Source organism: Pseudorca crassidens, chromosome 3, assembly GCF_039906515.1.
Source record: "Pseudorca crassidens isolate mPseCra1 chromosome 3, mPseCra1.hap1, whole genome shotgun sequence".
Lineage (NCBI taxonomy): Eukaryota > Metazoa > Chordata > Mammalia > Artiodactyla > Delphinidae > Pseudorca > Pseudorca crassidens.
The window spans coordinates 122,041,482-122,068,130 of NC_090298.1; the positions used below are offsets into that span (position 1 = coordinate 122,041,482).

Consider the following 26,649-nt stretch of genomic DNA (forward strand, 5'->3'; position numbering starts at 1 on the left):
AAATAAAATAAAATAGATAACCAACAGGGACCTACTGTATAGCACAGGGAATTCTGCTCAATATTCTGTAATAACCTAAATGGGAAAAGAACTTGAAAAAGAATAGATACATGTATATGTATAACTGAATCACTTTGCTGTAATTCACCCAAAACACACAACATTTTTAATCAACTATACTCCAATATAAAATAAAAATTAAAAAATAAAAACAATTTAAAAAGAGAGAGAGAGAGAGCTTCAGGCAGGAGGTGGATACATGAGAATCAACTGCAAATTTATTACAGCTAAAGAAAGGGAGATGATGGGCCTGACCAACAACAAGGTTAAAACCATGAAAATCACCAAATCAAATAGTAGGAAGAAGCAGCAAAGGAGTCTTAGAAGTAAACATCAGTGTAGTAGAAGTTGAGGTGAAAGAGACTGGAGTTCTCAAAAGCAGGGGAGGAAAGGACTTCAGGGAGTAGCCTATAGAAATAAAGGGCACAGAGAGCTAGCACTTAAGATACATAATGATTCAAAGGACACCACTGCACTTGGCAAACAGCAATCATTTTTAACCCCAGTGAGAGAAGTCTCAGGGAGGTGGCAGAAGCAGAAGCCAGACTGCAGTGGCTGAGGCCAAGGAGAAGGCTGAGGATCTGGAAGCAGGTGTAAAGGGCCCACTCTTTCCAGGAGCTGGTTGGCAATTCTCCCAGGCTTCCCTCACTTCGAAATTCTCTGACCTTAGAGTCAGACTCTGTTGTAACAAAACAATGAGTATAACAGAGCTGTCTTGTTAGCTGGCACTCCTCAAAATGGATCTTTTATAATCAGAAAGCCTTGTCTTTGAAAAACCAGGCAGTTACAGACAGCACTTTGTCTGACTTTCCAAGAACTTTCCTCTATTCCCCCTGTAAGAACTTCAGTCAGGACAAGTAGCAGTGATTTAAGTGTTACATTTCCAGTTCCCAAAAGCAGACAATAAAACACTGATGAGGTCTTATTCATTCTTGGGTCATCATAAGGAAACAGTGAACAGTTAGGAAGAATGTGATGTAATTCAAGCAATATAGAAGCTTTCCAGATACATATTAACACCATCTTTCATATTTATGACTCTTCAAAAGAGAGGTCAAAGCTAATTTCCAAAGTTATCTTATTAACCTTCAAATTCACTTTGAATATAAGAAAGAAAGAAATATTTGGCCCATTATATAAATGGAGAAACAGAGGTCCAAGATCCAAGAGGAACTCAGTGTCCAGAGTTCACAATAGAGATTTCCAGACATGTTTCACGAACACATTACGGCAGAGTCCAACAAAGTGTGTGTGGTCCATGGACCACTTGCATCAAATTTATGTTGGGTGTCTTTTTCAGAAATGCATATTCCTGGGGCCCTCTTCAGACCTATTGATCTTTTCCTCTAAAGATGGACCTTGAAATCTGAAATTTTAAAAATGCCACAGGACTCTTTGCCTGAGGATAGAAGGTCCACACAGAGTTCGTTTTGATCCTGCCTCAGAAGCATGGATATACCTGTTTTTCCATCCCACTCACCTGTGCATTTCCTCTTGTCTATGCTTGAGGAGGGCATCCTGGTTCCATGGATGGACTCGGAGCTGTGACATCTACCCAGCTCAAGCACTGACTCTTTAATCCAACTGATAGCCATGATCTGGAAGCCAAGTGGAGACAAAAACAAAAAAAGCAGGATTGCCTTAGGTAACAACATTATGGGAATTTGGAGTCACATTCTAAGAGCACCTTTCCAAGAACTGTTCATCCTGGGAACCAAGGGAGTGAATCCTGGAGATTTCTCCATATGAAAAAGAGCTTCCTGGGACTTCCCTGCTGGCACTGTGGTTAGGAATCTGCTTGCCAATGCATGGGACATGGGTGCAAGCCCTGGTCTGGGAAGATCCCACATGCTGCGTAGCAACTAAGCCCATGTGCCACAACTACTGAGCCTGTGCTCTAGAGCCCGTGAGCCACAACTACTGAAGCCTGCACACCTAGAACCCATGTTCTGCAACAAGAGAAGCCACCACATTGAGAAGCCTGCACACCTCGACGAAGAGTAGCCCCCGCTCGACACAGTTAGAGAAAAGCCCGCGCACAGCAATAAAGACCCAAAGCAGCCAAAAATAAATTAAAAGAAAAAAAGAATCCTCCTGCCAATGCAGGGGACACAAGTTCGAACTCTGGTCTGGGAAGATCCCACATGCCACGGAGCAACTAAGCCCGTGCACCACAACTACTGAGCGCGCACGCCACAACTACTGAGCCTGAGCTCTAGAGCCCACAAGCCACAACTACTGAGCCTGAGTGCCACAACTACTGAAGTCTGCACGCCTAGAGCCCATGCTCCACGACAAGAGAAGCCACAGCAATGAGAAGCCTGTGGACCTCAACGAAGAGTAGCCCCCACTCGACGCAACTAGAGAAAGCTCTCACACAGCAAGGAAGACCCAACACAGCCAAAAATAAATAAATTTATTACTTTTTAAATTTATTTTATATTGGAGTGTGGTTGATTTACAGTATTGTGTTAGTTTCAGGTATACAGCAAGGAGATTCAGTTATACATATATTTATTCTTTTTCAGATTCCTTTCCTTTATAGGTTATTACAGAGTATTGAATAGAGTTCCCTGTGCTGTACAGTAGGTCCTTGTTGATTATTTTATTTATATTAGTGTATATATGTTAATCCCAACCTTCTCTTTTATCCCTCCAACCCCAAAATTGGGATTTTTTAATATCGCATTTAAGAGATGAGCAAAATGAGGTTTGGAATAGGGGGAAAGCATCTATGTAAAGTGATTGACATCATGTCTTACTTGTGATAAGATCTCATTAATTGGGAGACTACCATTATATCATTATAGTGATAAGTAATACTACTGTTGTTTATTATTGTTTTCATAGTAACGTGTTACCATTATTATCACTATTTTTTGTTACTACCTATAAGAATTACCACTATTACTTATAAATATTGCTATTATAGTAATAAGCATTACTATTAGTAATATAAGCATTACTATTATAGTAAGTAGTATTACTATATTACTCTAAGTATTAATATTATCACTATTAGTACTGTTTAAAACGACTATATTATTACTTACAATAAGTATTGCTATTTTTCTTATAATAAGTGTTACTGTTATCATCACTATTGCTTTTTTATTATTTAGAATAATAAACACTATATATTTTTTTTAAAATGCCACAGGAGATTCTTACATGTCCCAGCTTTTCAAAAATAGTGAAAGATCACCAATGACTCAATAAAGACAATATTTACTGAGCAACTACTAGATGCAAATTATTTGCTATTCTCTCCAAAAATCACCAAAAAGCATAACATTTTTCCTTGCCTTGAAGGAGGTTTACCAGACTTGTATACCATTGTCTTCCCTGTTAACAAGCCCAAATTTGGGGCATCACTAACTATGACACAGCCCTGCTAATTGGATCAGGGTCTCACCCTGGACAGCTGACCAACAGTTCTCTCTCTATACTGTCTCTATCAAAAATTTGAAGTAGGATACAGAAAGTATAGGCAGTTAGTGAAGAATGCTACTGCTGATCAATTAGGACTAGATTTCAGGGTGGTGGCCATGGTGAGTCATATGCAACGAGAGCCAGCAGAAGTATCCAGTCAAGAAAAATAGAAGAATAAAGGAGACTCACAGACAGAAGCAAAGACAAATGGGCCTTGAGAGCCAGAGAATGAAGTCTTAGTTCCTGATAACTTTCCAGTTTCCCCAAGGCCCTTCTACCATTGCTTCCATGTGATTCCCTATATCCTTACGTAAAACATTTTACTCTAGCTAGTTTGAGTGGGTTTCTACTCCCAGAGATTATAAGAACCTTATCTGGAGCAAACAACATATCATTGAGTAAATCCAGTGTATTCAATAGCATTCTTCTCCCATCCCAGTAAAGAGCATCACCCTCTGGCCAGTTTGGCAAGCCAGAAACCTTGAGGTCATCCTTCTCCCTCACCTATCATAACCAGTATCACCAAGAACTGCTAATTTTGGGACTTCCCTGGTGTCCAGTGGTTAAGACTCTGCACTTCCAGTGCAGAGGGCACAGGTTCAATACCTGGTCAGGGAAGTAAGATCTCACGTGCCACGCGGTGAGGCCAAAAAAAAAAAGGAATTGCTAATTTCATCTCCAGTTTCTCTCCACACCATTCATTTCTTCCCTCTACAACTGCTATCCTGGTCAAAGCTACCAACATTGCCTGCCTCAGGTATCTTCTAGCTGCCCTACCTATGGTCCACTCTTTGTGTTCTCAAGATAGACCTATACAAAATGAAAATCTGATCACGTCCCTACTACCCCTGTTATCACCATCCAATGGCCTCCTGTTGCACTTGGTAGAAAGACCAAAATCCTTAGCACAGCCCACAAGGCCCAGAGTGATCTCACCCAACCTCACCTCATCTTGTACCTTGTCCTCTTCTGCTCTCTCTGTTCCAGCCTCACTGGCCTTCTTTCAGTAATTAACACGTCCCATGCTCCCTTTCACCTCTGTAAATGTTCTTCTCTCAGCCCTCAACATTCTGTTCTCCCCATTTGCCTAGTTAATTCCCACCCATCCTCTAGACCTCATCTCAGCATCATTCCCCCAGGGAAGCCTTTCCTGACCTCCCTGACAAGGTCAAATACACACAGTATAGAATCTCATAATACCGTATCACTCACCTTTATAATATTTATCACAATTGCAATATTAAATCTTTATGACTATTTGATAATCTGATAATTATCTAAAGGCTGTAAGCTCAATGTTTCTCTGTTTCGTTCACATTGTCTCCCTAGCACCTGACTCTGTGCTTGATACATCATAAGTTCTCAGAGGTATTCACTGAATAAAGGTTGAATAAGTGGAATATGTAAGCAAAAATCAAAAACAGTACATGAGAACCCGATTTTTCATCAACAAAGCATAGGTTTGGCCAAGCTGAGGACCAGATGGGGAAAAAAGAAGTTGGAAAAGTCAGGTGTATTTATGAAAGGTACTGATTCAGGACAGACTGAGAAAACAGAGAGCTTGAGCTATCCAGAGCTTGGTTAGATACTAGACCAAAGTCATTAATTTGCGTTGAAATAGTAGGACAAGAAATCAGGGTCAGGAGCCAAAGCAGGAATATAGGAAGATCGCCATCCGAGAGCTATATTCTGGATAAAGATACAGATGACTGAGTGACCACAAAGTGGATGAACTGGGTTGTCAAGGAGCTGGATAGAAACCCAAGAGGAGATGCTGCTGGTGAAATAAGATGAAAGGCAGTAGACAGGAAGAGCCATAGGGGAGTCAACTTGGTAATGATAGCCATACAACAAAACTCGTAATTTATACTTAGTATGTGCCAAACAGCCTTCTAAATGCTTTAATACATAATTTCAGTTTAATTTCAAAATAATCCAATGAGGTCAGCAAACTTATTGTACCAGTCTTACAAATGAGAAACCTGAGATTCAGTAACTTGCCCAAGGTCAACAATTAGTAAGTGGCAGCACCAGAATTTGAACCTGGGGAGACGGTCTCTAAACCTTTAACCATAGTAGTGTACCATTTCTTTATGAGATTAGGGACCAAAATGGCTTGTTAATGACTTTGGCCTGTCCTTGTGTTAGCCATAAAATAAGATCAGAAGAGGGTTAATCAGTGAGAATCAAAATAAGTTGAGGGAAGCATCTTACCAAATGGTACCGGATGTCCCTAAACAGATCATCGAAAGGCATTATTTAAGGTCACATTGGTTGATGAGCAGTGAGTCACAGTGGTTAACAATATGGGATTTGGAATCAAATGGATACGGTTTCAAATACTTGCTCTGCCACAGTCTAGCTGCAGGGCTGTTATTTAAACTCTCTGACACTTGGTTTCTGCCTTTAATGGGAATATTAATACCCAGCTCATATAGGGGTTTAAAGGTTAAATAAGATAATGTATTTGAAAGTCCTTAGTACGGAAGTAACATATGCACTCAATAACTAACCAAAAACAATCATTTTGCAGAGCTGCAATATCAGAGTTGAAGAAGGAGGAATAAAGAACTTTATTGTTGTTGTTGTTATTGTTATACCTGTGGATCAAATGGCAGATATACATATGACAGGGATAACCTTATTAGTTAGATGTACCCCTGAGGGAAGACTAAAAATCCCCCAGTGATGACAGCTGAATGAAGTTAATAACTCTGTAGATACATTTTGCCCTAAGAAATGCTGACAATTACAGTGAACTCAACTTCTATGCCACTCAGAATCCTCCAAGCAGCTTCAGAGCTGGCTTTAGAAGTATTTCTGAGAGTCAAAATCTTTAACTCTTCCATATCCGAGACATGTCTCGGAACATACCCATAACAGTTCATCTTCCACAAATCAGAGAATCTGGCTTTGCAAAACTATGTGCATATTATTATAAAAAGCTGAAGAATTTGAGGATTTTGAGGCAAATTCACAAGTGACACTGCAGTTCTTGCCTTTAATGAAAGAGCAAGTGAGGATGTGAAAAACATTCACTCTCAAGCCCTTTGTAGAGTAACATGACACATTTTTGGAGGACAGTTTGGCAAGGTTTATGAAAAAAATGTAATACACATTCTCTAAGATACAGAAAACTAATTTTTAAGACTCTATAAAAATGTTTACACAAACATAGAGAGACATATGTAAAAAGATGCTCTTGGAAATATTGTAATAAATTCCCATCAATAGAGAAATTGCTTTACAAATAGAGTATCTAAACTAAAAGGCCATGGGGCTCATTAAAAAATGAGATAAATGTCTACTGACCTGAAAACGTGCTGTTATATTAAGTCTAAAAGATTGCAAAACTTCTAAATATATTATATAGTCTCTTTTATTTAAAATATATGTGAGTGTATGTATGCGTACATATATTACTCTTTATATGTATATGATCTGCAAGTATGCTAGTTTTAATGGTAGTTACTTCTGGAAAGTGGCACTGACATATGGCTTGAGGGAATGAGGTGGGGGAACAGGCAGCTTTTACCTATCATCATATCATCTTTGGTATTTGAATTTTTAACAATAAACAGTTATAACTTTTTTATTAAAATTAATTTTTTTTTCCTAAAAACCATGTGATAAACAAAATCCACAGGAATACATCTTAAAATCTTCTTTCCTCTGTCATCCACTTCGGTCCCATTGTCCCACAGCCAGTTCTCCATTGTCTCTTCCCCCACATATTTAGGAAAACTCCTTTTTCTTCTAGCACAAGTGCCCTGTGTGAGCGCCTCTTGTCTTTCCCAAACTATCCTCGTGCTTCTCCTTTCTTTGTCTACTTCTTCCCCTTTTCTCAGTTTCATTACCAATAGCAAAGAACCAGACCATCAGTGCAGGAGGGAATGGAAAGAGAAGATACTGAGTATCTTTTCCTTGTTAAAACAAAACCAAAAACCCTCTTTACTGAACAGGAGAAGAAGTCTGAAGACACTAGTATACTAAGAAATGTTGTCCTATCAGATCTGCTTCTCTCTTTCTCTTGCTCCTTCTCTTTCTCTCTCTAAGCTTCAGTTCCCATGACAACAGGAACTGTGGCTTCATTATTATATCCCCAGAACCTACCATACACCTAAAACATAGTAAGTGCTCAATATTGTTTGTTAAATATATGTTGGAATTAAGTCATACCCTCAAGTAGCTTATATCGTGTTTGGGAGGCATATAATTTCAGTAATTCCTCCTTAATATCACATGTGCTGCTGACTCACTATTACCTGGAGAGGCAATAGCAGGTTTAAACAACGAGCCGCAAATAACTAAGCATTTGCCTCTGCAAAGCCCTGCATGCTAATACAGGCTGTCAACTGGGAAAGCCAGCACAGCTGTGCTTAGCAACCAGTCCCTTCGCTATCTAGTTTGGTCAGCTATGTCAAAAGTTATTCTAACTTCATTCAATCAATGGCTTCATATCATGAAAGACAGACACCGCAAAGAGATGAGAAAACAGAATCAAAGATCTGTATGTTCAACACCTCTAAAGCGTGTTCCAAATGCCTCTCTTCTTTCCCACTACAGCCGGGCTGCACTGCAGTCTTGTTTACAACACATCTGGCAGTGATCTGTTAAGCAGGAGGAAAGTGTCTTTGACCTCCATCTCCCTAGAAGGAGAAACACAGAACAGCTGTCTGTTTACCATTCTGACCTCATTTCCATGATGTGGAACCACTCACCTGGGAAACATGAAAAATAGGATTGATTCACTTTTCTTCTCTAAGATCTTCTTGAAGACAGTGGACCCTTGGTGAGCTGAAGGATGATTGAAATTGTAGGGCCACAAATGTTCATTAGGTGGAAGTGGAAAGATGCTCAGCTTCCGAGTCAGGAATAAAATATGGTGCATAATTCGTGTATTTTGGCCTCTCTGTGCCATTACTTCTATACGGTATTTTGGCTCATAATTTACAGAGAGAAGACTTTGAATGCAATCAGATGTAAACTTCCCCCCAAAATAGCTAAGGCTAAGGTTGAGACCTTGACCGAGAACAGCACACCCATTTTTCCTGGGTTGGTGCATTCCACCTTGGTCCAACTGAACCCAAACATGACTGAGCCAGACCACGTTACCTTCCCAAGCTCAGACCCCAGAAAAGAGCTTTATTATTTCACATATCCTATAAAACCCCAATGAAAATGGAAAGAAACCCTGCTGTTTTCATTCAATAAGTTGTCTTACGTTTCAAGTCAGTCTGGATCTCAAAATTAACAATGTCTTGTGCCAGTATGAACTGCGGAAGCAACACAGAAATCACTGAGTCCATGCCCCTCACTCACTAAGAGGAAAACCAGGCCTAATGCGAGGGAGGGAGTTACCTAAGGACACAGCTGGGGGCAGAACAAAAAGAAAAACTGAAACAGACTCTCTGCTCAGTATTCTTTGCTCTATAGCACGCGGCCTCTTAGTCTTGCCTTGAATTGAAACAACAATCAACATAATGAGATAGCAATTCAGTACATTTCTATTAATGCCTCCTATGGCCCCAGAACTGGGCTTCTGTGAGAGTCACGCAAAACAAGTGAAGGTCTTGGCCACTGCCCTCAAGGAGTTAACTGCAAAGACAAAACTCATGCTTTTCTGAGGGATGAATGACATGACGAGTGACTGCTAATGAGTATGGATTTTCTTTTTAGGAAAGAAAATATTTTGGAATTAGACAGTGGTGGCAGTGGTGGTGGTTGCAGAACGTTGTGAAGACACTAAAGCTCACTGAATTGTATATTTTAAGGGGACGATGTTATAGTATAGAAATTAGGTCTCATTTTTTGTAAGGTCATGCATTTCAAGTAATTAATAATGAATCAGAATTTAGTAGCAAAAGATGATTGGTACTAAATGGAAATCAGAGGCAGATTAGCAGTTGCCAACATTTCATTGAAAAGCAAGAACTTAAAGGAATGCAACATTTTAGTGGGTGGGAATAAGAGGAACAAGGGTGGGAATGTAGACAGGAATAATGGAGATACTCTGAGAAAGATGGGTTATGTTAAAGGGTTGTCTTCACAACCTAAGTGTCCATCAACAGATGAATGGATAAAGAAGATGTGGCACATATATACAATGGAATATTACTCAGCCATAAAAAGAAACAAAATTGAGTTACTTGTAGTGAGACTGTCATACAGAGTGAAGTAAGTCAGAAAGAGAAAAAGAAATACTGTATGATAACACATATATATGGAATCTAAAAAAAAAATTGGTTCTGAAGAACCTAGGGGCAGGACAGGAATAAATATGCAGACATAGAGAATGGACTTTAGGACACAGGGAGGGGGAAGGGTAAGCTGGGACGAAGTGAGAGGGTGGCATGGACATACATACACTACCAAATGTAAAATAGATAGCTAGTGGGAGGCAGCTGCATAGCACAGGGAGATCAGCTCAGTGCTTTGTGACCACCTAGAGGGGTGGGATAGGGAGGGTGGGAGGGAGACGCAAGAGGGAGGGGATATGGGGATATATGTATATGTATAGCTGATTCACTTTGTTATACAGCAGAAACTAACACACCATTGTAAAGCAATTATACTCCAATGAAGATGTTTAAAAAAAAAAAGAAAAAAGCGTTGTCTTCACACTCTTTGTGGGAAAAGACACTATAATAGGGAATACACGGTGATTTTTAAAGCATTTTTCAAGTTGTATTAAAACAAAGTAACTCCAGAATAGTACTGAAGAATAAGCCCATTGTAACTTTTTCTGGCAATTCAACAAACAATTCAATCTGAAAAACATAAATGAGGAAACCAATTTTGGCTCTGGATACTTGCACAGCCAGGAAGTCGACCGTTGTGCCGAAGCAAAGCTCTTCACCCAGTTTTACGAATCATGAAAAAGAATTGTTGGAGGTAGTCTAGGTGCATGGTAACTGAGTTTAGAGACACGGAGAAGAAACTGAAGGAGAGAACTGGTAGTTATACTATAATTGACACAATGTAAACATATAATCCTGGTATTTTAGCCCAAAGTGGGAGTTTTTTATAGAACCAATGGCTAATTTTAACTTCTTAGAAGAGGGTGTGCAGAACTCATTCCCACTGTAGGTTTCATGGGATTGTTAAAGCCAAAAAGAATATTCATGGACAAGTCTTGTTTGCCTAACCAGAATCCATTCCCTCTTCCATTTTCATGTGGGGAACCACTCCTTCCCTACTTTACGTTCATGTGGTTCAGACTGACTCCAGGGTAGGTCCATGATCCAGGCTTAGCCAGTGATCTAATTCCTCACACCTTGGTCACAGTTCAGCTATGGGCACATGCCCCAAGTCAACATGCCATCCTGGAAATTCTGATAACACAGTTTAGAAGAGAAATGCCCCTTTATACAAGGATTTCTGACCTGACTAATGATGTTAGCCTCGTGCTGCTGGGAACCATCCACAGAAAGGACCCCCTGGTTACTGAAGCCAATACAGAGCCAAGAGATGAAGAATCAGATCCTGGTGACTGACTCTGAGCTCCTAGATCCAAACATACCTGAAGCCACTACCCTTGGATTGTACAGATAAGTGAACAAATACATCCCTTTCTGCTTAAGTCATTTTGGACTGGGTTTCTATCAATTTCAATAAAAAGTCATGATAAACGTAGCATCCAATCTAACCTTGTACTTTTCCAGATGAGGAACTGAGGTCCAAAGAGGTATAAGAACTTGCTCAAGGCTGCTCAGTAATCAGTAACAGAATCTAAGCACAAATGCAGATGCCCTAGTCTAACGTCTTTTTCCTATTTTGTCACTAAAGATTCATTTTGGAAACAATTAGCCATTTGAAATTGAGATGCCACCCATAAACAAAGGTTGTTTGGGGGCTTCCCTGGTGGCTCAATGGTTGAGAGTCCGCCTGCCGATGCAGGGGACACGGGTTCGTGCCCCGGTCTGGGAAGATCCCACATGCCGCGGAGCGGCTGGGCCCGTGACCCGTAGCCACTGAGCCGGTGCGTCCGGAGCCTGTGCTCCGCAACGGGAGAGGCCAAAGCAGTGAGAGGCCCGCATACCGCAAAAAAAAAAAAAAAAAAGGTTGTTTGATGGAAACATTGGTTTGCAAAAAATTATACATCTGCTATCAGAGCATCAAAACCCATCAAGCATCAGCAAACATCCAATGCCTCTCCATTTTATTAGGATGAAATTCAAATTCCCTTCTATAGTCTTCACACAGCTGACTGGTCAAACTCCTGGCTCTCTTGCAACCTCATCTCATACAGTACTCTCCTTTGTCACTATGCCACAGTCACCTTCTCTTTCTTTCAGGCCCTTTAATGTCCCTCACTCTTGTCCCACTCCAACCTTGGCACGTGCTCTTCCCTCTGGCTTGGAATGCTTGTCCTGTACTCTGCACAGCTGATCCTTCTCACCTTCAGGTCTCAGCTTCAGTGTTACTCCACACCTTCCAACGAAGCAGATCCCTCTCCCTATAACTCTTTAACTCAAAACTACTTTTAATTTTTATCTATATTATATTATTACTTTATTCCCTTTTTATATATTTACTATCTGTCTCCCTCCTGAACTGCATGTAAGAGATGCATCTCTACAGACCATTATTCAGCTCCAGTGCCCAGCACTTAGAATACATTGGATAAATATTAAAATTGAAGGAAGAAATATTTTTTAAAGTTCCTCTTTCCTAATTTGAGCTCACAGCTTCCTCCCAAACATGCCTTCGTCTTCTTTATCCCCAATACCCGAAAGCTTCCTGGTGCTTCCATTACCTCTTAGAAAATGATTACAAGAGCATTTTTTGCCATTTAGACAGCAGTGATTTTCCAAAGCCATTTTTTAAAAATCTAAATTGGTTGGCAGCTCAGTTTCATGAAGACCTGTGTATAGCAAGGGAAAGCAGGTGGCTCAGTGCTCCCCTGGTCAGTGGCGAGAAGGCCTAAGTGATTGATTTGCCCTTCCAGGTGATTTGCCCTTTATTGTTTTGACATGGAACCATTATATGAATTCTGACATTGGCACCACTTGCTGCCTCAGACCAAGTGTCTTTGTTGCCAGCTTGAATAGCTAAATATTATTCTTTAGTTCAGTTCAATTGTAAATCTCAAAAGCTAAGCCTTCAGCAAAGGTGTATTTAACCTCTCACGTACTGCAGACAATTGCTAAATCAGTAATGCAAGTATCTATAAGCCAAAAAGCCAGGTCACTACTAGTGTGCTGACAGAAATATCAACTCTTTAGCTCACCCAGACCTTGTTAGGATCTTTTTGGTTGGAAGAGACAAAAATAAATGGTTCAAGCAAAAATAGAAACTTACTGGGTCACTTAACTAAAAAAATCCAGGAGTATATCTGTCCCTGGATTCAGGATTTCAGATGATGTCATCCTCAACTCTGTACATTCACATGCTTCATTTTCAGGCTCCTCATGGCGACCAGGGGGCTGACAGCAGTTCTTACATGTTAAGAGGTCTAAGTCTAAGCACATGTTTCTATGAGTCTCAATGGCTCTTACTAGGTCACATGCCCATCACTGAAACAATCACTGTGTTCAGGGGAATATGCTCTGAAAGCAGAGACAGGATCACATGGCCACCTTAGGGTGGAGTCAACTCTGTGTGAAGCTTAGGTCAAAGAACAGGAAAAAGAGTATTTCTCTGGAGGGATCAGGGTGCTCTTAGAAGAAGAAAGGTAAATGGAAGCTAGAAAGCAAAGGCAACAGACTCTCGGCTACACACTCAAGTCACCAGCCTTCCAAAATATTCTGGCAATAGTGAGAACAACTGCAAAATAACCCTAGTATCCCCACCAAGCTTGGACCAAACAAAGAGAATTCAGAGGCAAGGGACTACAGGATACAGAGGACTGTGTAAGTGACATAGTCTTAATGCTTTATAAACTACAAAATGCTTCTACATAGGCCACTTCTTTGTTTGTTTATTTATTTTTCTTGCGGTACACAGGCCTCTCACTGTTGCGGCCTCTCCCGCTGCGGAGCACAGGCTCCGGACGCGCAGGCTCAGCGGCCATGGCTCAGGGGCCCAGCCGCTCCACGGCATGTGGCATCTTCCCGGACCAGGGCACAAACCCGTGTCCCCCGCATCGGCAGGCGGACTCTCAACCACTGCGCCACCAGGGAAGCCCCATATGCCACTTCTTTATGGCCAGGTAAACTACACACCTACTTTTCCAACCCCATCAGAAGAAACAAGCAACACTGGGCTTGCACTGAGACACAAAGCGATTGTCCCCAACATCAATACTTTGCCACTCTATTCACGTACTCTTCTGGGAAGCAATACATACAGCGTGAAAATGAAAAGAGAAGAGGAAGAGAAAGTAAAAAGTACAGAGTGGAGAGAGAAAAGAAATTACAAAAAAGAAAGTATGGAGGAGCTTCAAGATGGCGGAAGAGTAAGACGCAGAGATCACCCTCCTCTCCACAAATACATCAGAAATACATCTACATGTGGAACAGCTCCTACAGAACACCTACTGAATGCTGGCAGAAGACCTCAGACTTCCCAAAAGGCAAGAAACTCACCACGTACCTGGGTAGGGCAAAAGAAAAAACAGAGACAAAGGAAAAAGGACGGGACCTGCACCAATGGGAGTGAGCTGTGAAGGAAGAAAGTTTTTCACACATTAGGAAGCCCCTTCATGGGCGGAGACTACGGGTGGCGGAGAGGGGGAGCTTCGGGGCCATGGAGGAGAGCGCAGCAACAGAGGTGCAGAGGGCAAACCAGAGAGATTCCTGCACAGAGGATCGGTGCCGACCAGCACTCACCAGCCCGAGAGGCTTGTCTGCTCACCCACCGGGGTGGGCGGGGGCTGGGAGCTGAGGCTCAGGCTTCGGTGGAATCCCAGGGAGAGGACTGGGGATGGCTGCGCGAACACAGCCTGAAGGGGGCAAGTGCACCACAGCTAGCCGGGAGGGAGTCCGGAAAAAAGTCTGGAGCTACTGAAGAGGCAAGAGACTTTTTCTTGCCACTTTGTTTTCTGGTGCGGGAGGAGATGGGATTAAGAGGGCCGCGTAAACGAGCTCCAGACATGGAAGCAAGCCGCAGCTCTCAGCGCGGACCCCAGAGACGGGCATGAGTCACTAAGGCTGCTGCTACAGCCACCAACAAGCCTGGGTGCAAGCACAGGTCACTATCCCCACCTCCCCTCCCGGGAGCCTGTGCAGCTCGCCACTGCCAGGGTCCCGGGATCCAGGGACAACTTCCCCGGGAGAACACACGGCGCGCCTCAGGCTGGTGCAACGTCCTGCCGGCCTCTGCCACCACAGGCTCGCCCTGCACCCGTGCCCCTCCCTCCCCCGGCCTGAGTGAGCCAGAGCCCCCGAAGCAGCGACTCCTCTAACCCCGTCCTGTCTGAGCGAAGAACAGACGCCTTCCAGCGACCTACACGCAGAGGCGGGTCGAAATCAAAAGCTGAAGACCGGGAGCTGTGCGAACAAAGAAGAGAAAGGGAAATCTCTCCCAGCAGGTTCAGGAGCAACAGATTAAATCTCCACAAAAAACTTGATGTACCTGCTTCTGTGGAATACCTGAATAGACAACGAATCATCCCAAATTGAGGAGGTGGACTTTGGGAGCAAAGCTATATATATATTTTTTTCCCTTTTTCTCTTTTTGTGAGTGTGTATGTGTATGCTTCTCTGTGTGACTTTTGTCTGTATAGCTTTGCTTTCACCATCTGTCCTAGGGTTTTTTTTCTTTTTTTATTACTTTTTAAACATTTTTCTTAATAATTATTTTTTATTTTAATTGTTTTATTTTATTTTATCTTCTTTCTTTCTTTTTTTTTCTCCCTCTTATTCTGAGCCGTGTGAATGAAAGGCTGTTGGTGCTACAGCCAGACGCAGGGCTGTGCCTCTGAGGTGGGAGAGGAAACTTCAGGACACTGGTCCACAGGAGAACTCCCAGCTCCATGTAATATCAAACGGCGGAAATCTCCCAGAGATCTCTATCTCAACACCACGAACCAGCTTCACTCAACGACCAGCAAGCTACAGTGCTGGACAACCCATGCCAAACAACTAGCAAGACAGGAACACAACACTATCCATTAGCAGAGAGGCTGCCTAAAATCACAATAAGTCCACAGACACTGCAAAACACACCACCAGAAGTGGACCTGCCCACCAGAAAGACAAGATCCAGCCTCATCCACCAGAACACAGACACTAGTCCCCTCCACCAGGAAGCCTACAAAACCCACTGAAACAACCTTAGCCACTGGGGACAGACACCAAAAACAATGGGAACTACGAACCTGTAGCCTGCAAAAAGGAGACCCCAAACACAGTAAGTTAAGCAAAATGAGAAGACAGAAAAACACAGAGCAGATGAAGGAGCACGGCAAAACCCACCAGACCTAAAAAAAGAAGAGGAAATAGGCAGTCTACGTGAAAAAGAATTCAGAATAATGATAGTAAAGATGATCCAAAATCTTGGAAATGCAAAGGAGAAAATACAAGAAATGTTTAACAAGGACCTAGAGAAATAAAGAGCAAACAAACAGTGATGAACAACACAATACATGAAATTAAAAATTCTCTAGAAGGGATCAATAGCAGAATAACTATTGAATAACAGATTCAACTACAGAAGAACAGATAAGTGACCTGGAAAATAAAATAGTGGAAATAACTACTGCAGAGCAGAATAAAGAAAAAAGAAAGAAAAGAATTGAGGACAGTCTCAGAGACCTCTGGGACAACATTAAATGCACCAATATTCAAATTATAGGGGTCCCAGAAGAAGAAGGGAAAAAGAAAGGGACTGAGAAAATTTTTGAAGAGATTATAGTTGAACACTTTCCTAATATGAGAAAGGAAATATTTAATCAAGTCCAGGAAGCACAGAGAGTCCCATACATCATAAATCCAAGGAGAAACACGCCAAGACACATATTAATCAAACTATCAAACATTAAATACAAAGAAAAAATATTAAAAGCAGCAAGGGAAAAACAACAAAAAACATACAAGGGAATCCCCATAAGGTTAACAGCTGATCTTTCAGCAGAAACTCTGCAAGCCAGAAGGGAGTGGCAGGACATATTTAAAGTGATAAAGAAGAAAAAACAACAACCAAGATTACTCTACCCAGCAAGGATCTCATTCAGATTTGACAGAGAAATTAAAAAATTTACAGACAAGCAAAAGCTAAGAGAATTCAGCACCACCAAACCAGCTTTACAACAAATACTAAAGGAACTTCTCTAGGCAGGAAACAGAAAGAAAAGATCTACAATAACAAACCCAAAACAATTAAGAAAAAGGTAATAGGAACACACATATGGATAATTACCTTAAATGTAAATGGATTAAATGCTCCAACCAAAAGAAATAGACTGGCCAAATGGATACAAAAACAAGACCTGTATATATGCTGTCTACGAGAGACCCACTTCAGACCTAGGGACACATACAGACTGAAAGTGAGGGGATTGAAAAAGATATTCCATGCAAATGGAAATCAAAAGAAAGCTGGAGTAGCAATTCTCATATCAGAAAAGATAGACTTTAAAATAAAGACTATTACAAGAGATAAAGAAGGACACTACAAAATGCTCAAGGGATCAATCCAAGAAAAAGATATAACAATTGTAAATATTTATACAGCCAACGTAGGAGCACCGCAATACATAAGGCAAATACTAACAGCCATAAAAGGGCAAATCAACAGCAACACACTCATAGTAGGGGACTTTAACACCCCACTTTCACCAATGGACAGATCATCCAAAATGAAAATAAATAAGGAACAAAAACCTTTAAAAGATGCATTAAACAAGATGGACTTCATTGATATTTACAGGACATTCCATCAAAAACTACAGAATACACATTCTTCTTAAGTGCTTATGCAACATTCTCCAGGATACATCATATCTTGGGTCACAAACCAAGCCTCAGTAAATTTAAGAAAATTGAAATCGCATCAACTATGTTTTCTGACCACAACACTATGACACAAGATATCAACTACAGGAAAAAATCTGTAAAAAATACACATACATGGAGGCTAAATAATACACTACTTAATAAACAAGAGATCACTGAAGAAATCAAAGAAGAACTCAAAAACTACCTAGACACAAATGACAATGAAAACATGACAACCCAAAACCTATGGGATGTAGCAAAAGCAGTTCTAAGAGGAAAGTTTATAGCAATACAATCCTACCTTAAGAAACTAGAAACATCTCAAATAAACAAACTAACCTTACACCTAAAGCAATTAGAGAAAGAAGAACAACAAAAAAAAGCCCAAAGTTAGCAGGAGGAAAGAAATCATAAAGATCATATCAGAAATAAATGAAAAAGAAATGAAGGAAACAATAGCAAAGATCAATAAAACTAAAAGCTGGTTCTTTGAGAAGATAAGCAAAATTGATAAACCATTAGCCAGACTCATCAGGAAAAGAGAGAGAAGACTCAAATCAATAGAAATAGAAATGAAAAAGAAGTAACAACTGACACTGCAGAAATACAAAGGATCATGAGAGATTACTACAAGTAACTCCATGCCAATAAAATGGACAACCTGGAAGAAATGGACAAGTTCTTAGAAATGCACAACCTTCTGAGACTGAACCAGGAAGAAATAGAAAAGATGAAAAGACCAATCACAAGCACTGAAATTGAAACTGTGATTAAAAATCTTCCAACAAACAAAAGTCTAGGACCAGATGGCTTCACGAGTGAATTCTACCAAACATTTAGAGAAGAGCTAACACCTATCCTTCTGAAGCTCTTCCAAAACACAGAAGAAGGAACACTCCCAAACTCATCCTACGAGGCCACCATCACCCTGATACCACAACCAGACAAAGATGTTACAAAGAGAGAAAACTACAGGGCAATATCACTGATGAACATAGATGCAAAAATCCTCAACAAAATACTAGCAAACAGAATCCAACAGCACATTAAAATGATCATACACCATGATCAAGTGGGGTTTATTCCAGGAATGCAAGGATTCTTCAATATACGCAAATCAATCAATGTGAAACACCATATTAACAAATTGAAGGAGAAAAAACATATGATCATCTCAGTAGATGCAGAGAAAGGTTTTGACAAAATTCAACACCCATTTATGATAAAAACCCTGCAGAAAGTAGGCATAGAGGGAACTTTTCTCAACATAATAAAGGCCATATATGACAAATCCACAGCCAACATCGTCCTCAATGTTGAAAAACTGAAACCATTTCCACTAAGATCAGGAAAGAGGCAAGGTTGCCCACTCTCACCACTATTGTTCAACATAGTTTTGGAAGTTTTAGCCACAGCAATCAGAGAAGAAAAGGAAATAAAAGGAATCCAAATTGGAAAAGAAGAAGTAAAGCTGCCACTCTTTGCAGATGACATGCTACTATACATAGAGAGTCCTCAGGATGCTACCAGAAAACTACTAGATCTAGTCAATGAATTTGGTAAAGTAGCAGGATACAAAATTAATGCTCAGAAATCTGTAGCATTCCTATACACTAATGATGAAAAATCTGAAAGTGAAATTAAGTAAACAGTCCCATTTACCACTGCAACAAAAAGAATAAAATATCTAGGAATAAACCTACCTAGGAGACAAAAGACCTGTATGCAGAAAATTATAAGACACTGATGAAAGAAATTAAAGATGATACAAATAGATGGAGAGATATACCATGTTCTTGGATTGGAAGAATCAACATTGTGAAAATGACTCTACTACCCAAAGCAATCTATAGATTCATTGCAATCCCTATCAAACTACAACTGGCATTTTTCACAGAACTAGAATAAAAAATTTCACAATTTGTATGGAAAAACAAAAGACTCCGAATAGCCAAAGCAATCTTGAGAAAGGAGAACAGAGCTGGAGGAATCAGGCTCCCTGACTTCAGACTATACTGCAAAGCTACAGTAATCAAGAAAGTATGGTACTGAAACAAAAACAGAAATATAGATCAATGCAACAGGATAGAAAGCCCAGAGATAAACTCACGCACATATAGTCACCTTATCTTTGATAAAGGGGGCAAGAATGTACAATGGAGAAAAGACAGCCTCTTCAATAAGTGTTGCTGGGAAAACTGGACAGGTGCATGTAAAAGTATGAAATTAGAACACTCCCTAACACCATACAGAAAAATAAACTCAAAATGGATTAAAGACCTAAATATAAGGCCAGACACTATAAAACTCTTAGAGGAAAACTTAGGAAGAACTCTCTATGACATAAATCACAGCAAGATCCTTTTTGACCCACCTCCTAGAGAAATGGAAATAAAAACAAAAATAAACAAATGGGACCTAATGAAATTTAAAAGCTTTTGCACAGCAAAGGAAACCATAAAAAGACAACCCTCAGAATGGGAGAAAATATTTGCAAATGAAGCAACTGACAAGGACTAATCTCCAAAATTTACAAGAAGCTCATGCAGTTCCATATCAAAAAATCAAACAACCCAATCCAAAAATGAGCAGAAGACCTAAATAGACATTTCTCCAAAGAAGATATACAGAATGAGGACAAACACATGAAAGAATGCTCAACATCATTAATCACTAGAGAAAGGCAAATCAAAACTACAATGATATATCATCTCACACTAGTCAAAATGGCCATCATCAAAAAATCTACAAACAATAAATGCTGGAGAGGGTGTGGAGAAAAGGGAACCCTCTTGCACTGTTGGTGGGAATGTAAATTGATACAGCCACTATGGGGAACAGTATGGAGGTTCCTTAAACAAGTAAAAATAGAACTACCATAGGACCCAGTAATCCCACTACTGGGCATATACCCTGAGAAAACTGTAATTCAAAATGAGTCATATACCAAATTGTTCATTGCAGCTCTATTTACAATAGCCAGGACATGGAAGCAACCTAAGTTTCCATGAACAGATGAATGGATAAAGAAGATGTGGCAAATATATACAATGGAATATTACTCAGCCATAAAAAGAAAAGAAAGTGAGTTATTTGTAGTGAGGTGGATGGACCTGGAGTCTGTCATACAGAGTGAAGTAAGTCAGAAAGAGGTAAACAAATACCATATGCTAGCACATATATATGGAATCTAAAAAAAAGGTCGTGAAGGACCTACAGGCAAGACAGGAGTAAAGACAAAGACATACTAGAGAATGGACTTGAGGATCTAGGGAGGGGGAAGGGTAAGCTGTGACAAAGTGAGAGAGTGACATGGACATATATACACTACCAAACGTGAAATAGATAGCTAGTGGGAAGCAGCTGCATAGCACAGGGAGATCACCTCGGTGCTCTGTGACCACCTAGAGGGGTGGGATAGGGAGGGTGGGAGGGAGGGAGAGACACGCAAGAGGGAATAGATATGGGGACATATGTATAACTGATTCACTTTGTTGTAAAGCAGAAACTAACACACACACACAAAATAATATATTATTTTCTACTTTAAAAAAAGACAGTAATCTGCATAGATAAAGAACAAATGTTTTTAAAGATGTTTTTAAGTGAGCAAGTATTATTTATTTATACAAGATGCGTGTTTAATAAATAATGAATTCATTTCAAGCTCTCTCTTTCTATGGGCAGAGCATATATATAATTTTTGTATATGAAGTTTGAGTCTTGATAGTAATAATAATAATTAACAGTAAATAACATCTCTTTTTTTCCCCAACCAAAATTCAGAGCCATTTGAGTGATAATCAGAGGAGTCAAGACAAGGAAGATTAGTGGGCAAGTACCAGGATAATTTAGGCCCCACAATCAGCCACCAGGACCAGGTCGCACCCACCAGTTGGATGGCACCAGTCCCCAGCCTCACAGGCAGCCCCACCAGTACATAGCCCCACCACTATCAGGCCATCATCAGCTCAGGGACCCCTGAGCCATGTGGCCAGCCAGGCCAGGACCCAGCACACCCAAGGAAGGACCACCAGCCACCAAAAGAGCAGAGGCTGACAGCCAACCAAGCCAGAAGCCAGTCCCACCTCCCAGCGTGGACCCACTAGTCAGCCTGCCACAACAGAAGGGCCCACACAGCGCACATAGGGGGGACTCCCTAGAGCATATTGCTCTGGTGACCAAAGAGAAGTGCACTGCTGAACCCCATAGGACATCTCCTACATAAGACCCCTTCTCCAAGATCAGAAAAGGTGACTGGCCTACCTAATACAAAGAAATAAACACAAAGAATTAGGCAAAATGAGACAGAAGAATATGTTCCAAATGAAGGAACAAGATAAACCCCAGAAGAACTAAGCAAAGTGGAGAAAAGCATCTACTCAATAACGAAATCAAGGTGATGATCATAAAGATGCTAACAAACTCAGAAGAAGAATGGATGATTACAGTGAGAAGTTGAACAAAGAGTTAGAAAATATAAAGAAGAACTAGATAGAAATGAATAATGCAATAACTGGAATTTAAAAACACTAGAAAACACCCAGCACACACCGCACATATATGGGGAACCTGATGCTAAACCATTCTTAGACAACCTGCTTCTGGGGTGGGGTTTTGTATGTAGCAGAGCAGCTCCCTCACTGAAGTCTATTGAAAGTCAGCTCTCAACACAAGGATTTATACAAAAAAAAAAAATCCTAGAAAGAATCAATAACTGATTAGGTGATACAGAGGTAATGATCAGTGAACTGGAAAACACACTAGTACAAATCACCCAAGCTGAACAGAAAAAAAAATTTTTTTTAATGATAATAGTTTAAGAGACCTCTGGGACAACATCAAATGTACTAACATTTGCTTTACAGGGCCTCAGAAGGAGAAGAGAGAAAGGGGCAGAGAACTTATTTGAAGACATAATAGCTGAAAACTTCTCTAACCTAGGAAAGGAAACAGATATCCAGGTCCAAGATGCACAGAGAGTTCCAAATAATATAAACCCAAAGAGATCCATGTCAAGGAATATTATAATTAAAATGGCAAAAATTAAAACAAAAGAGAAAATCTTAAAAGCACCAAGGAAAAAAGCAACTAGTTATGCACAAGAAAACTTCCATAAGACTATCAGCTGACTTTCCAGCAGAAACTTTGCAGGCCAGAAGGGAGTGGTATAATATATTCAAAGTGATTAAAGAAAAAAACCTACAAACAAGAATACTCTACGTGGCTAGGCTATCATTCAGACTTGAAGGAGAGATAAAGAATATTAGAGATTAGCAAAAGCCAAAAGAGTTTAGCACCACTAAACCAGCTTTATAAGAAATGTTAAGGGGACTTCTCTAAACAGAAAAGAAAAGACCACAACTAAAAATTTGAAAATTATGGAAGGAAAAGTTTCATTGGGAAAGGCAAACATATAGTAAAGGTAGTAGATAACCCACTTATAAAACTAGTAGGAAGGTTAAAAGACAAAAATAGTAAAATTATCTATATCCACAATAGGTAGTTAAGCAATATGCAAAATCCAAAAGATGTAAAATATGATATCAAAAACATTAAATGTGGGGGAAGTAAAAAAATGCAGAATTATTAGATTGTGTTCAAACTTAAGAGATCATCAACTTAAAATGATCTTTCATATATATATATATATGACTATATATACATATATATACATACATATATATATGAGCCTCATGGTAACCACAAACCAAAAGTCTAAAATAAATACAAAGAGAGAGAAAGAAATCCAAACAAAACACAAAAGTCATTCAACAAATCACAAGGGAGGAGAGCAAAAGAAGACAAAAACAAAAAAATACTAAAACTGTCAGAAAACAATTAGCAAAATGGCAATAAGCACATATCTATCAATAATTACTGGAAATGTAAATGGAATAAATCCTCTGATCAAAAGACATAAAGGGCAGAACGGATAAAAATTAAAATCCATATATATGCTGCCTATAAGAGACTCATTTCAGATCTAAAGACACACACAGATTAAAAGTAAGGAGATGAAAAATGGTACTCATGCAAATGGAAACAAAAAGAAAGCTGGGTAGCAATAGTTATATCAGACAAAATAGACTTTAAAACAAAGACTGTAACAAGGGACAAAGAAGGACATCACATAATGATCAAGGGATCAATCCAAGAAGAGGATATAACACATAAATATTTATGCACCCAACATATGAGCACCTAAATATATAAAGTAAATATTAACAGACATAAAGGGAGAACTTTACAGTAACATAATAATAGGGGACTTTAACACCCATTTATATCAATAGATCATCCAGACAGGAAATCAATAATGAAACACTGGCCTTAAATGATACATTAGATCAGATGGACTTAATAGATATATAGAGAACTTTCCATTCTAAAAGCAGCAGAATACACATTTTCAAGTAAATATTCTCCAGAATAGATCACATGGTGGGCCACAAGTTGCAATAAATTTTTTAAAAATTGAAATCATATCAAGCATCTTTTCTAAACATAAAGGTATGACACTAGAAAATCAACTACCAGAAAAATACTGTAGAGGCTAAACACATAGAGGTTAAACATTATGCTACTAAACAACAAATGGGTCACTGAAGAAATCAAAGAGGAAATCAAAAAATAACTGGAGACAAATGAAAATGGAAACACAACTTTCCAAAATCTATGAGACACAGCAAAAGCAGTTCCAAGAGGAAAGTTAATAGTGATACAAGCCTACCTCAGGAAAAAAAAAAAAAATTAAAATAAACAACCTAACTTACATTTAAAGGAACAAGAAAAAGTAGAAGAAGCAAAACCTAAAATTAGTAGGAGGGAAAAAAATAATAAAAATCAGAGCAGAAATAAATGAAATAGAGACTGAAAAAAATAGAAAAGATCAATAAACTAAGAGCTGGTTTTTTAAAAAGATAAACAAAATTGATAAACCTTTGGCCAGACTCATCAAGAAAAAAGAGACAGGGTCTAAATAAAATCAAAAATGAAAGAGAAGACATTCAGCTAACATCAAAGAAATACACAGAATCATAAGAGATTACTGTGAACAATTACACATGAATAAAACAGACAGCCTAGAAGAAATGGATAAATTCCTAGAAACATACACTCTCCCAAGACTGAATCAGGAAGAGACAGAAAGTATTAAGAGACCAATTACCAGTAATGAAATTGAATCAGTAATTTAAAACCTCCCAACAAACAGAAGTTCAGAATCAGATGGCTTCATAGGTGAATTACACTAAATATTTAAAGAAGAGTTAACACTTATCTTTCTCAAACTATTCTAAAAAAACTGAAGAGGAAAGAACACTTTCAAACTCATTATACAACACCAGTACCACGCTCATACCAAAACCAAAGACACCACACACACAAAAAAGAAAATTATAGGCCAATATCACTGATAAAAAATAGGTGCAAAAATCCTCAACAAAATATTAGCAAACCAAATTCAACAATATGTTAAAAGGATCATAAACCATGATCAAGTGGGATTTATCCAAGGGATGCAAGTATGGTTCAATATTCACAAAATAAATCAATGTGATACACCACATTAACAAACTGAAGAATAAAAATCATATGATCATCTCAATAGATGCAGAAAGACCTTTTAACAAGATCCAACATGTATTTATGATTTAAAACTCTCAACAAAATGTGTAATCATAAATACATGTTGAATTTTTGTCCAAAGGTTTTTCTGCATTTATTGAGATAATCATATGATTTTTATTCTTCAGTTTGTTAATGTAGTGTATCACATTGATTTATTTTGTGGATATTGAACTATCCTTCACTGAACATTATGAAGGCCATATAACACAAGCCCACAGCTAACATCATACTCAATGGTGAAAAGCTGAAAACATTTCTTCAAGATCAGGAACAAGACAGGATCCCCACTCTTACCACTTTTATTCAGCATAAGATTGGAAATTCTATCCACCACAATCAGACAAGAAATAAAAGAAATCCAAATTGGAAAAGAGCTAAAACTGACACTGTTTGCAGAGGACATAATACTATATGTAGAAAATCCTAAAGATGCCTCCCCCCACCAAAAAAAACTATTAGAACCAATAAATGAATTCAGTAAAAGCTGTAGGATACAAAATTAATATACAGAAATCTGTTGCATATCTATACACTAACAAACTATCAAAAAATAAATTAAGAAAAGAATCCCATTTACAATTGCATCAAAAAGAATAAAATACCTAGGGATAAATTTAACCAAGGAGGTAAAAGACTTATACTTGGAAAACTATAAGACACTGATTAAAGAAATTGAAGACAACACAAACACATGGAAATATATACCATGCTCATGGATTGGAAGAATTAATATTGTTTAAATGACCACAATACCTATGGCAATTTACAGATACATTGCAATCTCTATAAAAATACCAATGACATTTTTCACAGAACTAGAACAAATAATTCTAAAATTTCTGTGGAAACACAGCAGCCAAAACAATCTTGAGAAAGAAGAACAAAGCTGGAGTCATCACACTCCGTGATTTCAAACAACAGTACAAAGCTACAGTAATCAAAACAGTGTGGTACAAAAACAGACACATAGATCAATGCAACAGAATAGAGAGCCCAGAAATAAGCCTACATTTATATGGTCAATCTATGACAAAGGAGACAAGAATACACAATGGGGAAAAGACAGCTTCTTCAATAAACAGTGTTGGGAAAACTGGACAACTACATGTAAAAGAATCAAACGGGACTACTTTCTCACTCCATACACAAAAATAAACTCAAAATGGATTAAAAACGTAAATGTAAGAATTTATACCATAAAACTTCTAGAAGAATACATAGGCAGAACACTCTTTGACATCAGTCTTAGCCATATTTTTTTTTTGATATGTTTCCTCAGGCAAGGAAACAAAAGTAAAAAATAAACAAATGGAACTACATCAAACCAAAAAGCTTTTGCATATTAAAGGAAACTATCAACAAAATTAAAAGACAGCCTACTAAATAAGAGAAAATGTTTGCAAATGATAGATCCAATAAGGGGTTAATATCCAAAATATACAAAGAACTCACACAACTCAACATCAAAAAAAAAATTTAAAAGTGGACACAATATCTGAATAGGTATTTTTCCAAAGAAGAAATACAGATGTCCAACAGACACAAGAAAAGATGTTCAACATCACTAATCATCAGAGAAATGCAAATCAAAACTACAATGAGATATCACCTCACAGCTATCAGAATGGCTATTATCAAAAAGACA

The 26,649-nt window shown here is 39.0% G+C and overlaps 1 protein-coding gene across 4 annotated transcripts in view; it reads right to left on the bottom strand.

The window, feature by feature from the left end:
- Window positions 1-26,649, bottom strand: part of PRELID2 (PRELI domain containing 2) — a 705,022-nt gene that overhangs the window by 438,368 nt on the left and 240,005 nt on the right. For all 4 annotated transcript variants that reach the window (XR_010942158.1, XR_010942160.1, XR_010942159.1 and 1 more), the window contains one exon: window positions 1,541-1,658. The gene's annotated coding sequence lies outside the window, so the exon portion shown is untranslated. The remainder of the gene's footprint in view (window positions 1-1,540; window positions 1,659-26,649) is intronic.